The sequence below is a fragment of the Notolepis coatsorum genome (genome assembly GCF_963971535.1).
Source record: "Notolepis coatsorum genome assembly, chromosome: 18".
NCBI lineage: Eukaryota > Metazoa > Chordata > Actinopteri > Aulopiformes > Paralepididae > Notolepis > Notolepis coatsorum.
Genome location: NC_140182.1, coordinates 18,591,815 through 18,596,814, shown reverse-complemented (window position 1 = coordinate 18,596,814; position 5,000 = coordinate 18,591,815). Strand labels below are relative to the sequence as shown.

Here is a 5,000-nt window from a genome sequence, read left to right as displayed (position 1 = left end):
ATAATATTTTTTACTTCGCTTTGAAATATTATAGTGAAATATTTTGCACTGCATTTATCTTGTTGAAATCCTCCAACAGGCTCTTTTTTATAAGTTGACTGGTTTGCACACCAATAATACAGTGCAATAATAGAATAGTAGAATAGATAGTAAAATTATGCAATAGAATGGCCAGAGTAAAATAGTGCTACAGTACAATCAACAGCGGGGTGTATTAGAAGGCTATGGTGAAGAGGTACGTTTTTAGCTTATTTCTGAAAATATTAAGAGATCTAGCTTCCCTAATGTCCATAGGTAGTGTGTTCCATAACTTTGGTGCATAGTTAGCAAAGGCTGCATCCCTGATTTTCTTTAGACTGTGGCTTGGAACCTTCAATAGACCAGTAGTAGATGATCACTTACTTGTAACTTCGGGTTTGATCCAAGGAGTAAGTTGCCCCATATTGCTCTGTAACATTTCTCTTTTTGTTATAGGACCGACTAGTAGGATTTCAGTTTTGCCCTCATTTAATTTTAGGAAGTTGTTCGTCATCCATTTGTTTATTGCTAAGAGACAGGCGGAAATGGAGTTTATAGCTGTGTGATCATTTGGTTCAGCGGAGATGTACAATTGTGTGTCATCTGCGTAACTATGGAAACATACATTGTGCTTTCTAATGATGTCTCCTCAATGTTCAATGTTCAATGCAATGTTCAATGCAAGTAAAGCACTTTAAACTTTAAGTATGACTAAATGCTTTATTGACTATATATATAGTAACTGTTCCAAAATGCATAGATTTCTATGTATTTTAGGGGTTTGGGTGGCTAGCTCTTTTTAATTAATATAAATGTCAGATTGTTTTATTTATTTCATAGATTTCTATGCATTTCAGGAGTTTGGGGGGCTGGCTCCCCAAAATAATTAAATAACATAACCCTAACCTAACCATAAAACCGAAATAAAGTTAAAAAAAAATAGTTACAAAATCCACCCATTTTCGCCCACAAACCGGCCAAAACCGGCCAAATTTTTTCCGCGGTCGCGCTACGCGCTCCCGCTTCGTAGTTGTTGGTGCCCTTCTGTGCCCTACTGAAGTGCTGGGTCTAGATACGCCCCTGCTTACAGCACCTTTAAGGTTCAAGTTGAATTTGGGGTTGATTCTCCCTGCGTTATGTCTCACGTAAAAGGTCGGCATGGAGATAACATCGCCAGACTCTATGAAAGCTCTCTGAATGTGTATGAGCTCCGTGTCTATATTTCCCTGCGATGATACCATTCTCTTCTTTATTACTTGTATTATATTCTCAGATGGCCTTCTGCGACTCCTGATATGAGCCGTGATGATGTTACTCCATCCGTGAAACGTTCAGATAGGAGATACCACACGGTGTCTCACTGAGTGGCACTATTCACTCCCATAACTGCAGTTATCTCCCTGCATGACCTGCCAGATTTGAATCTTTTGATTTCCTTTTTCATTACAACTCTACACCTAAGACGAGCGCGTGAGACGAGCGGTGCCTTTTCGCCTCTCTCACCCCCCCCCCCCCCCCCCCCCCCCCCCGGAGATGATGTAGCCGACTCTTGCCCTCCTCTTCGCGACGCGTTTATGTATTTCTCCCACCAACTGTGGCATATATATATATATTCTCTTTAATGAACTGCTCTCTCGTTATCGGCCATGAATCTTAAACCTCCTTTTAATCCTCCACCAGGGCCCTTTGTTCAGAGAGACAATTTTGTGGTGGAAGACGTTGAGTGATTGGGGCTCCAACCACTTTAAATCACCGCCACAGTGCATCCAGGAAATAAGGGGACCGTCGAGAGCTAACGAGTCCATCTGCAGAATGAACCGGGCAGCCAGGGGGCCCTCGGATGGGTCAACGGCATCAATCAGAGTTTACAGTGGCCGGATCGCTCCCCGGTCAGCAGTTAACCAGGGCTGGTATTGACCGGCCGCAGGTGATGTATATTCTCCAAGGGTGGGTCACATGATGAGATAGATGACGGCAAATCAAGACCAAGCGTATAGATCTCCTCCCCTCTGATAATTCGATGTCTTTGTCAACTACTGTATATGAGATCCCTCTCTCTTGTTCATTAACCCGTTCACTGCCACGCTACAGAAGGTTAACCGTTTCACTACCACACTACAGAAGGTTAACCTTTCACTACCACACTACAGACGGTTAACCTTTCACTACCACACTACAGAAGGTTAACCGTCTGTAGTGTGGTAGTGAAACGGTTAACCTTCTGTAGTGTGGTTGTGAAAGGGTTAACCCTTTTTCGCGTGGCAGTGAAAGGGTTAAGCAGAGATCGTACTGCACTCAGTGACTCAGTGGCTAAAAGGCTGAATGATCATAGTAATGCCAATAATCAATATATTCATTAGAATAGGCCATTTATTTTGTTTTATCTCATCAAATATGTAACCCCCTGTGTAATTACCACCAATCTGATACTACGTATACGAATGAATGCATGAATGAATGAATGAATGAATGAATGAATGAATGAATGAATGAATGAATGAATGAATGAATGAATGAATGAATGAATGAATGAATGAAAACTTTATTTAACAGATTGCAGAATGGGTACAATACAGTATGGCTCAATACACACAATTGTTAAGGGGATGCAGACCAGAGAAAGACGTTTGTCTTGTTTACATCAGGGTCCCCCATTCTCAATAGTGATAGTGTGTATACTATGGAATTCAGTCATGAAGATCTAACTGTTATATCAGCCGACAAAGGTGGGTAAACCTGTATTTTTCACACATAAAACATGGTGTGGTGGATGAACAGTGTTCAGGTTTCTACCTCCCAGGCCGTGTCCCCTGGGGAAATGTAAATGCCGTAGTAGAGTGAGGGTCGCCTTGACGACCAGCAGATGGCGCCAAAATAAATCAGTTGTGTGTTTTTTATAGTAAGAGATTTGAAGGGACTTCTCTGTAAAACCCCGTGTGGCCTCAAAGACAAGCAAACACAGCCATGGCCCCCGGGGACCCTGTTTTGCAGGTGGTTGCAGATCCTTCCAGCCATGTGGAATGAGGATATATAGGAAAGTCATCGCTGGTGCGTGTGTCACATGGTGTGGCTTCCAGATTCCACATGGCGACAACCAGTGATTACCGTCGTGAGGTTGACCGCCCGGCTGACCTTTTCTTTTTCAGCTGCTCCCCCCCCCCCCCCCCCCCCCCCCCCCCCCCCCCCCCCCCCCCCCCCCCCTTCGAGAAAAAAGGGCCTCTGCCAAAATGTTGTTTTCGACCACAGGAGCCACACAGTCAGACGCACCCCTCCGGTTACAGTCTCCCTCTCACACGCACACACACACACACAGACACACACACACACACACACACGCACAGACACACACAGACACACACACACGCACAGACACACAGACACACCCCACAGTGTGCGTCAGAATACCCTGAGGTAATGCAAACACGGCCGAGCGAACAGACGGAGGCTACAAGAGTGAAGTGCGTTGAGTAACATCGGCTCACTGTGTCTATAGAGGTGTGATAATGACATCCAATATTTCTATATCCTTGTATATAAAAGGTGATTTGACAAGGGTACAACATGAGAGAACACAGTGATAGATTAACGCCCCCCCCCCCCCCCCTGGTGTTCTTCAGGGAATTCCAGTGAAAGGGAAGCAAACCGCTGTTATGTGTTTATGACCGTAGAAAACGCTGTTTTACTTCCAAGGTTAGTACTTAATGACCAGGGGGCGTAAGAAGTACCTTAGCCTCGATTGTCAAACGTTGTCATTACACATGGTCCCTGCCTGGTCCCCTATAATAGGGCTTCACACAACCGTCTGCATGTAAGGACCCTTGAATAGGAAAATATTAGTTCATGGATTATTTGATAAGATTATTGTTATTGTTGTCACACACAGATTTGAGAGGATAACAGTGGAGAGTGAAATCTTTGACGAATAGCCGCACGCTTATAGACATGAGCTCACTATGCAAGCAAATGAAGTAACAAAATAATGAAACTAAACTATAAAGTAAACGAAACCTCATTTTGTTGTGGGGCCCTGGGGAAGCCCCCTCAGAGACCCCCTATTTTGGTAACCACTGTTCTATACAAACACCCATTACTAGTGAGTGTGTCAGAAAGATAAAGCGTATATCCATAACTATTAATGTTCTATCCCCGATCTGTTATCGTGATTTCCAATCACTTCCATTCCACCTGCTTTCTCCTTTTCAGGAAGAAGCAGGACAAAGGGATTTCTGTGCTGCTCGCGTGTGATTCATGGCGAGAGACACACAGTTGGTTTAGCCTTATAACTTACCCTCATTATTAATTAACGGCCGAGTGAGCAGTTTTAACTTGATGACCAGCCTGACTCACAGACTGGTCTTTAATCTTAAGACCTGTCTTGACCAGGCACTGTGAGTCAGGTGGCAATACAATCATTAGCCATACCTTCATAAATGGTCGACATTCGTTTTTTTGGACTTGTGTTAAAAGTTAACCAGGTTTTTAAATTGCAAAAGGGGTTACAGAGCAGAGGTCTCTTTCTCTGTTGCATACTTTATTGTGTCGGAAAGAAATGTTCAATGGGGTACCGTAATTGTATACCCTGTCTGTTTTTCTAACTCAGTTCGAACCTGCGTCGCTGTCTCATCCATCATGCCACCATCACTTCACTGCTGACGCTGGGCTCGGAGGAGGTGGGCAAACACATGTGATCTCACCATAAGATAGGATAAGATAAGATAACATATTCCTATTTGGTATTTGGTCCCCTATCTTATGGTCCTTATGGTCACACTCAGATCACATACGATTGTCATACGATATGTCGTTTAATTGGAAGTATAGGCATGTAAGTAACTGTAGGTGTATATACTATGAATGAAACCATCTCTATCAACTGCTGCCCTCTGGTCGAAGGTACAGATCCATCCAGTCCGGAACCAGCAGACTGACCAACAGCCTCTACCCACAGGCTGTCAGGATGCTCAACGACGAACATCAACTTG

The 5,000-nt window shown here is 43.8% G+C and overlaps 1 protein-coding gene across 1 annotated transcript in view; it reads left to right on the top strand.

Annotated features, from left to right (window-relative positions):
- Positions 1-5,000, top strand: part of met (MET proto-oncogene, receptor tyrosine kinase) — a gene marked incomplete at both ends in the record, with an annotated part of 44,980 nt that overhangs the window by 9,270 nt on the left and 30,710 nt on the right.